Here is a 10,577-nt window from a genome sequence, read left to right on the forward strand (position 1 = left end):
GGTAGGGGGGAAGGTGCAGGGAAAGAGAAGGAGCAAGTAAAGGTATTAAACATAAATGAGTTCTCATTCTTGTGAGTCTTTCTTTTGAGAAGCCGCTTCTCAGGACCGCTGATCTGGGATAGGAAGAGAGAAATAGTTGTTCACTGGTTTCCTTATCTCACCATCCAAAAGTTGGCTGCCTATGATTTCCTTTGCATTTCCAAGTTGCTTATGCATGGGCACTAAATGAACCCTGCAGCACCCCATATCTCAGGACCAACAGAGAAGCCTCAAAGCAGGAGGAAAGAGATGTATACTACGGGTGTACATTAAGGCACTGCCAGGTTTAGCCATGATTGGTTGGTGTCTATACCGAGTTGATCTCTGCAGCTGTGGCTGTGGCTGGAATGAAGGGCCCCCTGGAGCTGGTAATGCTGAGAGGGATTGAAATGGTGCATTAGAGACGTGCGAAACAGTTTACCCTCCATACTGCTTAGGTTTGCTGATGCCCTCCCAAGAGACCCAGCTCCTATACCATCATGGAGGGCCTACAGTTTTGTAACAGCACAATATCCTCACTTATATTCTACGATGAGAGGTATAAGTCCAATAGTCACAGCCTCTTTCAAGAGCATAGCCAACAGAAACTTCGGAGATTTTAGGCAAGAGTGAAAGGAGCTATAGTCCCCTTAGCTGTAGCTAGTGTCATCTCCCTCTTCCATCGCCCATTCTAGATTCCTTTATTCTCAATCCTAACGTTGGATGGTCTGGTTTGCTTGCCTAGTGAAGTGACTTGTACCTTTATCCTTTAAGGGTCTGATCTCTTAGTGGCCTTGAGATGTGTCCATTTACTCTCATTATGGGATATGGAAACACCAAGAAATACCCCAGGACCTTCCCTGGCTTCTAGCTATATCCTCTCTGCCTCCATAAAGTAGCTGCTATCCTAGTGGCATCTGGGCTCACTATCCCCATTTATGCAAGAACATCTTTTTCTTTTTTTACCTGCTCACTCACTTTAAGGTGCTCAACATGATTTAGTAGTGGCTGCAGCTCCAACTTTAGTCATCTTACTGCATCCCTTGGAAGAGTTCTGCTGGACATCGGCATCTCTGCCCAGTTAGAGCCTAAGGTTTCAGTGGGTCACTGGGAGAGGAAAAGGGCTTCATCTCAATACTATCCTTTGGTTTCCATACCCAAGTATTCTAGTTACTGGAGACACAGCAACGTATATTGGTCATTAATTCATTACTCTACGTACTTCATTCGTGAGGAAATGCCACAACTCTGCATCAGTTTGTCCCTGGTATGACACCTAATCAAACCATTGAATTCCTTCCTTATTCACTCACCTTTACATATCTCTTGCCATAAAGTGGGTCCTTCATTTGAGGCAACATTACGTGGACACCATACTGATAACAAGCATTCTGCTAGTCTTCAGATGGCAGTACTGGCAAAGGCACCTGGCAAGGAAGGCAAACTCATCTCCAGACAGGTACTGAGACTGGTGAGGAAGGCTCGTTCAGGAAGGGCTCTGAGGGCATTACCTTGTCACTAATGCTTTGACTGGTCTTTCTGAGGAATGCAGCCATATTGAGGATTCAGTGCTATCCTCTGCTGCTGTCTGACTGGGCAGTTAGCAGTGTCAGTAACGACATCTGTTTCAAACGGATGCAGTGGGTCCAGGATGCTGGGCTTTTGCTTTGCATTTACCTCTGCTGTCATTGTCACTGTAGAGGGCTCCCTGTCAGCCCTGGGATAGCCAAGGAGGGAGACTGGCTGACACCTACAGGATGAGTCACTGCGCCATTTGGTTGATGAAATTCTCCTCTGAGATGGTTGGTGTCTATGAGCATTGTGAGATGCGAAGACCAATACATGCCGTGCTCTTTTTTGTAGGTCAATCCACATTACTCTTCCCTGGATCTCCTTGTCCCTGTCATCCAGTCCTGTCTTTCAGGCCTGTGGCCAACTTCTGAAACATGTGCCCACTGCTCAGGTGTCTACCTATGTCTAAATCCTACACCACTTCTCCCTCCTTCAAAAAGTTGACCAAGTGCACCACTCATAATTCTATCACTGGGAGGAATTCTCCTCACCATTGTCCTTGAAGGCCACCCTTGAGAGGGTTGCAATGTAGCAACAATCCCTTTTCGGCTAGCATCAGTATATTGCATAAACTCATCAGTGAAACAGCCTGAGTTCTTTCCTTCTTGTTTACTGGTTGTAGGAAACCACCCAGGAAGCCATGTGTGAGTTAAAGGGGTGTTGTTGCAAAGCGGTAGGTGACATGGGACTACGGGCTACCTGTTCACATAATTTCCTTGTGCTTTCTAGACCTGTTTAGACCTGATCTCAAATGTTTAATTGGGGTAGATATGCTTAGCTTCTGGCAGAAGCTTTATATTAGCAACTTGGCTTGTAGAGTCTGGTAGGAAAAATCAAGTGGAAGTCCTGAAAACTACCTCCTTTCTCCCCACTTCAAGATAGTGGATCAGAAGCCATATCACCTCCCAGGAAGCACTGCAGAGATTAGAGTCACTGTCATGACTTAAATGGTATAGGTGTGGTGGTCCTATTACAGGAGGAAGGGATCCAAAAAAACCAAACAAACCAGAATTACCCTTTGGAGGGTTGGCCCCTTGCAGTACACTTGGAATTTGTTCCTCTGGATCAAATCGTCTACCAAAGTGTTTATCTGGAAGTTCTGAGAAGGCTGCATCATGATTTTCAGAAGAAACGACCCGAGTTGTGGCCAACAGGTGACTGGTTCTTCTACCATGACAACGCACCTGCCCATACTGTGCTGTGTTTAGCAGTTTTTGACCAGCATGACCCCCATGCCCCATCTTTCCTATTCACCCAATTTCACCCTGAGCAACTTTTTTGTTTGTTTCTCCAGATGTAAATAGTGCTCAAAGGGAAATGTTTTGTTGATGTGGAAGAGCTGAAACAAAAACAAAAAACAGCAGAAGCATTAAAAAACATCAAAATGGATAAGTTCAAAAACTGTTTTGAGCAGTGGAAAAAGCACCTCAATAGATATATTGCATCAAACAGAGAGTACTTTGAAGGTGACAGAAGTTTAAGCTTCACAATTTTTATAAATAAATTCTGGGTTTTTGGGGGTCCCCCTTTGTATTCCCATGAATTCACGTATATTGGTCTCTGCAAAAGCCAAATGAATTACTATAGCAGATGACAGTGGATTTCCATAAACTTGTCCAGATGGTAGCATCAATTGCTGCTCCCATGCCAAATGTGGTATCTTTACTGGAATATATCCACACGGCCTTTGGCACATGGGATACAACATGATCCGGCAAGTGGAGTCACAGTGGAGATAAAAAAAAATTCACCTTCACATATATACACTGTCTCAAGCAACTGGAAGGAACACACAAATCTGTGAGAAGCATCTCAAACTTTAGTTTGGGAAGAAGTTACCAAGCATATGGTGCATGACATTCCGAACCTCAATTTCTCCAGTTCACAGGTATAATGCCTCCCTTGTGGAGTCATGGTGAGAATGTTCACAGGATGCACCCAGAGTTTGCAAGATGGCTGATTTAATAAGCAGGAGAAGCATAACAGTCTTACGGTAGTACATATTCACAGTTCTACCCCAAGGCTATTATAACAGTTCTCCATAATAACAGAGTCCATGGGGACCTTGTCATTCTGAGATGCCACAGACTAATACTGCTAGTTCCCTATACTAGTGACATCATGCTAATTGGAGCTAGTGGTTAGGAAGTCACAATTACCTCAGATGTTTTGTTAAGATGCATGAGTGTGTCAGAAGGTGAGAGGTAAATTTTACCACCGATCTCATCCTGGGCTACTTGGATAGTAGCATCAGAGGTTGTCCTGTGTGTCTCTATTGTATTAAGGTACACAGTCCTAGGGAGCATAAGTGAAGGGGAGAGGCAGAGAAGGAGGAAGAGCCAGTAGGAGGCATTAGACATGACTGATTACTCAGCATTGTGGAACCATCTTCTGAGATGCCTTGAAATTACTTTCTTGGCATAGTACATCTGGAAGAGGAAGAGAGAAAAATACATGAGCTGGCTTCCACTGGCTAAAATTTTGTACCACGGGGTGTAATGTGCGTTGACTTACAGGTTGCTTGTTGTGGGCATCAAGCAGACAATGAGGATGTCGTAAGTTAGCATCAACGAGGAAGCCCTGGGTGGAAGTGAGAGGAAGTCAATGTGGACAGCAGGAAAGGGCCTGCAAACTGTACTTGCCTGAAGTTAGCGGGAGTCCAAGTAGAGCTGGTCGCCATGAAGGAGATTGCTGTTAGAGTGAGTGACCTAAGACCCTGGAGACAGGTGAGACTGAAAGAATCTGAACTGACTGCCTTAATTTGGATTTCTCCAGTAGACCGAGGCAAGAATTCCACTGCCAGTAGTTTTCCTGGTCAGTTCCCTCAGGAAACACTGGAAGGGGAATGGGGAAATGAAGCAGACAACAAAGAGTAAGGTGCACAGTACCCCTTTGTAGGGCGACACACACTCAGTGACAACATGAGCACACCCTGGATATGGTCACAAGCAGGGGGTTGGAACCTGGGGAAGAGCTCTGGGGGTGACCAACCCGGGATGTCCCCTTTCCCTCAGGCTCTGGCCTGGGCGTGCAGGACATGCTGAGGCCATGGGCCAAGTGTTCTCAGGGACTGCTGACCACATCTTGCAGCTATGCATATGAATGTTCTCTCCACGTTCCTTGAGGCAATGAGGCCCCTCTGGACTGCTTCAGACCAGATCAGGTATGTCTAGATCAATACCCATAATCTTTGGTTACTTTTAGTTCACCTTTAATTCATTATAATACTAAAAATCTTACCCCTAGAGGGGAATCACAGTCATTTTGTGTACATGCAACTTATATATAAGTGCCTTCTCATACTGCACCTACGCACTAGAAACCCTGCCCTTTTCACGCTTAACTCTGCCCTCCGCCCTATGTAAAATACTGTCTAACCTTTATGCCTTTTACAATTGGGGGTGATTATTTTCCTGTCCAATCGGCTGCTCCTGGACTATTTTCCCTGTAAATAAGTTCTGATAAAGGCCATGTCTCATCCTTTGTCTCTGGGTCATTTCTTTGACCTCTCAGACTCAGTGCCTTCCCTTTCGGGGTCTTTGGGAGTCCAGCACGACACCCTGTGGGCAACTGGAGCTTCATCCCCTGGGCATCTCTGGGTAGTAGTGCAGAATGCCTGCTTGCCTAGGTGTTCCCACCAGCTGGGCAAGGGAGCTGAGGTTCTCATCCACCAGCTTCTGTCAGTTACTGGTTGACAGCTGATTGGGGAAGTGGGGCGGGTGTACTATTAATTCCCCAGCAATTCTTGTCTGCTGTGCATGTGGGCAGAGCAGGCTCCAGGGGCCGGAGAAAGTGCTCAGGTGGAGAGATGATGCTGGTGGAGGCAGCTGGAAGACAGCTATTGTGCACATAAATGATGAAGTCAGAGGAGACATAGACAGGATGCTGCAGTGGCATGTAGGAAGGGTCTGATATATCCTCTCTCTCTTTTTGATTTTTTTTCTTGTTCTCTTCCCTCCTGGGTTGTCAGATTTTTAAGCCCTTCATTCCCTCTTATGCTGAACAAATGACTCTTCTGAGCTCTGTGACCTCTCTTTGCATATCCAAATACTTCAAGGTGCTGTCAGAACAAAAAGTTCCTCCTTGGATAGCAGTGGTGGGTTTAAACTTGTTTTCTCTTGATTATCCAGAAGGCAGCCATCTTCTTTGGTTGTTCTTGTACATTCTTTTTCTAGTCAGCTAGATTCTATTCTGTTTTTTCTGCTCATTAAGTTAGCTGATATGCAGGCTCCGGGTACCTCCTCTGGCTTTCATCACAACTCCATAAGGGAGGCATTATACCCCTGTACTGAAGAAACTGAGGAATGATGTGCACTATATTCTTGGTAGCTTCTTTCCAAACCAGAATTTGGGAAGTGGCCCATGGATTTTTTGTGCTTTTGGATACTGAGTTTTCTGGGGCATTTGGATAGATTATAGGACAATGGAACAATCTATAAATTTAGTTGTATTCTAGAAGAGCAAGGACAGAAGATCCCCACTCTCCACAAGTCCCAGTCTCACAGATTATGCTGAACAGCGGTAAACAATTTAGACCAACTTGGGTACGTACGACAGGAAGCTTCCTCTTGGCTATTTCTACAACTTCACATTGAATGGAAGGAAATCACTTAAGCCCTCAAAACACTGTCGACAGGAGGTAAAATGCCTTGCTTGGTTTCCTGCCCCATCCCTCTCACACCCACAGCTAGAACCATGTGGCCCTCTTTTCTGCTCCCAGGCTTGAGACCCTCCCTGCTCTCCATCTGCCTAAGTTCATTATTTCCACCTATAAACTCCGAACTGTGAACCCTTCTTTGTAGGAAACATAGTCTGGCTTCCCAGGTGAAACAGGCACAAAATCAACAACTTAATGTGCATCTATTTCCAATCATTTGTAGAGGAGAAATGTGCTCTGGGAACTTTCATTCTTAGATTCCAGTGAATTAGGTATTATTAGATCCTTGCCCAGAACCAGTAAGACAGGAAATGTGCTCACAGGACTTCCCTGTAAAAGAAGTAAAGGAATCTGCCATCTTATGCTTACACATCTTGGACTGACACACTGGACCGCAATCAAGCCTGCCAATTACGCCTTTATCCTTCAGAACAGGCCAGGTTTGTTTCATAGTGACATCTTAGTTTTCACTTTTTTCAATGCAGAGCACTTTATTTGTTTTTTGTTTGTATGTTTGTTTTTTGAGTTGAAGTCTCACTCCGTCACCCAGGCTAGAGCACAGTGGGGTATGATCACAGTTTCCGTAGCCTCAACCTGCTGGGCTCTGGAGATCCTTCCACCTCAGCCTTCCAAGTAGCTGGAACTACAGGCGCATGCCATCATGCCAGGCTAATTTTTAATTATTTATTTATTGTAGAGATGAGGTCTTGCCATGTTGCCCAGGCTTGAACTCCTGGGCTCAGGCAATCCTCCTGCCTTGGCCTCCCAAAGTGCTGGGATTACAGGCATAAGCCACTATGCCTAGCCCAGAACACTTTATTTGTATATTAAACATGTAGAAATGCATTCTTCCCCATCTTTCTTTGAACATGGTCTTCTCTCTCTATATCTTTGTTTACCCATTTTTAGCAGGAACACGAGCATTCAATCTATTCAACTTTTCTCTTTCTTACAAGCAAAGCACAGCACCTGTGTGATAATAAGAGATAATTGATTCTTAGTCTTGGTATTGGGAGCAATAGGGGACAGTGATGACTATGGCAGCAGTTCTTAGCCAGTGCCAATCAATTACTGGCACAGGGAATGCAGGCCCTTTGCCTGGTTCTGCAATATTTAAAAAAAAAGCCATACATCTGGATTTTAATGTGCATTTTAAAAATTATCCAATATCATTAACGAATTTAATTTGAGGATGACACCCAGTGGGCCATATAAAACATGTTTGTGGGCAGCCAAATTGAGCCCATGGCCACCACAAGCTCTGGTTTTAACTGTCAAAAAGAACCACTGAACTACTATGAAGTTAAAGTTGATGTGGTTTTTCTATGCAGTATAGAAATATGGTTCTAAGAAAGTTGATTTTATCCCTAGTTGATGTGGTACTTTATAAGCAATAGAGAAATAGGGAATTGAGAAAGCAAATTCTCTATGGTTAGTGACTCATAATAAAATAAGGTTATGCCTGTCACAGAGTGGCCATAAGTGAGAGAGAATTCCCTCTCACAGAGAATGCGAACAAATTGGGAAGGGAACCTCAGGTGGGCAATTTTGTTAGAATGTATTTTGCTTTATGTGTCAACTCCACGTGGGGCCATCCTTACTCTGGAGCTGCTCTGGCTGCTGGAGTCTAGGTCCCTTGAGAGCTTCATCTAGGGTCTTGCCTCTCTTTCCAGTTGGTTTCTTCCTCAGGCTGAAGCTCTGATGATAAGAGTATCCACTACCACCAATAATAGACGCCAACATCCAATAAACGTTGTCCTCTGTCAGGTGCTCTTGATAAAAGCTTTATACTTCACTTGAATCTTCCTAATAACCTAGGAGGAAGGAAACTTTCTCATGCCACTTAACAGATTTACCCATGTTTCTTATAGCTCATAAATTACAGAGCCAGAATTAATCCAGGGAGCATGACCCCAGAGCCCAAGCTCAAAATTCCTGCCTTCTCTGCTACTTCTTATTTGTAAAGGAGTCTGTCTTCTCCAGCGTCAGGGAGCTCACAAAGTGATTTGTAAGGAACTTCTGACTCTGCGTGAACTCTGCAACACTGGAAGACCTTGCCCAATCCCTCCTCTAATGTCTCCCTCTTGGGCAGTCTGTCACTCCCTGAGTAGGTGACTTGGTAAATCGGATGCTTTTTCTGGGCCTCAGTTTCTCCACCAATAAAGCTGGGAAAGGAGAGAGATGGTTCAATCAAGTTTCTTAGGGCTCTGTCCATAGTAAATGTTTGGGGATTCCAAAATGCTCAGGAAACACCAGTGGTTTCAAGGCCATGTGCACACCCATCAGCTGGCCTGCCATTAAAAGTTTCAGCACTCCAGCACCACCCTGATGACTGGTCCCCTCTCCGGCCCCAGTAGGTTCTTATCCATTTACTGCTTGGGCATACGTCCCTCTGAGCACTGCCTTCCTTTCTTGTTGCTTCTCAAGCCATCAACCAACCCCAGAGCCAGGGTCAGACCTCACTTCCACCTTGAAGCCTCGGCTGCCTTTCCCAGTCCATGCTGGTTCCTCCCTTTTCTGAACACTGTTTGCATTAATCCTAGACACGATCCCTCATGTCTGTATAGCACCTTATAGCAGACAGAGCACTGTGGTGCCCAAGTCATCCCATCGAGAGACTCACAGCCACCACCCAGACCAGGATCATTGTGTCTATGACACAGATGAAGGAAAACATCAGACCAAGGGTATGATTTGCCCAACTTCACTCTGCAGCCAGAACCAGAACTAGACTGACACTCAGGCTTCTGATCCCCAGGCCAGGGTCGGTGCCTCCTTTGGGCCCTCATTGCCCGGGCTGGCATTAACTCTTTCATGCCAGAGTGCTCTGTTGCCTCCAGGGCAGTTTTGCTCTTGGGAGTAGGGAGCCGGTCTTGTTCCCTGGCAGGCAGCATGGCCGAGTGGTGAGGATCATGGCTGTCGGCATCTGCCATGCACCAGCCCTGGGCATGAACCTCAGCTTCCTCATCTGTGGAATGAGGATCATGCCAGTACCTCCTTTCCAAGACTGTTGTGGAGATTAAATGAGAGAACACAGGTAAAGCATCCAGCAAGGGGACGGCAACATAACTGTACCCAGCAAATGCTAGCTGCTGTCTCTATCCCCTGCCATCTCCTCTGTCCTGTCCTCTAGAGAGTGGTACTGAATGAAACCCAGGAACAGACCATGGACAAGGCCCACTGTGGCTACTCGGTGCCTCAGGAAGAGAGGGTTCTGGTGTTAGCCTGACACTGAAACTGTCCAGGTTTCTGCCTATTCCTGCGTGCCTCCTCTCACCCGAAGATCTCATGCTCCTGTGCCTGGTGGGACTCTTTAATACTAAAAAGCCACTGTCTGAGGATTTGCCCAGTGCCCTGTGCTAAGCTCTGCACGGGTGGGTTAGTCTGCCCTGCATCTGTCACTCCCACTGAGGGCTTTTGGAGGCTGAGACTGGCTCATGACCCCCCTATATCATCACAGGGCCTGGTGTGGTGGCTCACTCAATGTTTATTAGCATCTGCTACTTCTTGAGCTGTTTTAGGTAGAGAATAAAGCAAAGCTATATTCCTGCCCTCCTGGAGCTTGCATTCTGGTGAAGGGGACAGCAAGGTATAAAGAAGAAAGTCCTGGAATACCAGAATCATTAAAAAAGGTTGTTTTTTTTTAAAAAAAAAAAACCAAAATCTTTTGTTTTGTTTTGTTTTTGAGACGAGGTCTCACTGTGTTACCCAGCTTGGTCTCCAAATCCTGGTCTCAAGGGATCCTCCCGCCTCGGCCTCCGAAAGTGCCGGGATCACAGGCGCGAGACATTAAAAAAAACTATTAAGATTATCTTTGAGGCATTTAGTTATATGTATCGCTTATCAGGTGTGCTGAGTGGGGCACAGCAGCCAGGAGCTCAGTACAGCTTTGTGATCTTGGGACACTGGCTCCCCTCGCCGAGCCTCGGTCTCCTCATCTGTCATATAAGGAAATCACAGCGATCCCAGCCTTCCTGGGCTGTGGAGAAGGTTCCAAGGGCTGGGCGACTGTGGGAGGTGGGCGCTTTGTCTGCGGGGCAGCCTCGACAGGGACACACTTGAGGCCGAGAGGGAGTCGCGACCCCCTCGCCCAGACCAGCACGGGCGCGGGGCTCTCCTCGAAGCTTACGTAAGGAGGTCCTGGGTGGAGGCAGCCGCGCGGAGCGCCCGTCGGTCGAGGGGAAAGGGGCGTGGGGAGGCCAGGATCGCCGGACCGGAGTGCGCCGCCGCTGTCCGAGGTGGGGCGCAGCGCAGAGCGGCGCGCGGGGGAGCGCAGGGCGCGGCGGAGTCGGATTTCAGAGCGCGGGTGACTCAGGGCGCGGGCCGGGAG

This window comes from Carlito syrichta, unplaced genomic scaffold (assembly GCF_000164805.1).
Source record: "Carlito syrichta isolate Samal-C Ts95f unplaced genomic scaffold, Tarsius_syrichta-2.0.1 Scaffold226607, whole genome shotgun sequence".
NCBI classification, from domain to species: Eukaryota; Metazoa; Chordata; class Mammalia; order Primates; family Tarsiidae; genus Carlito; species Carlito syrichta.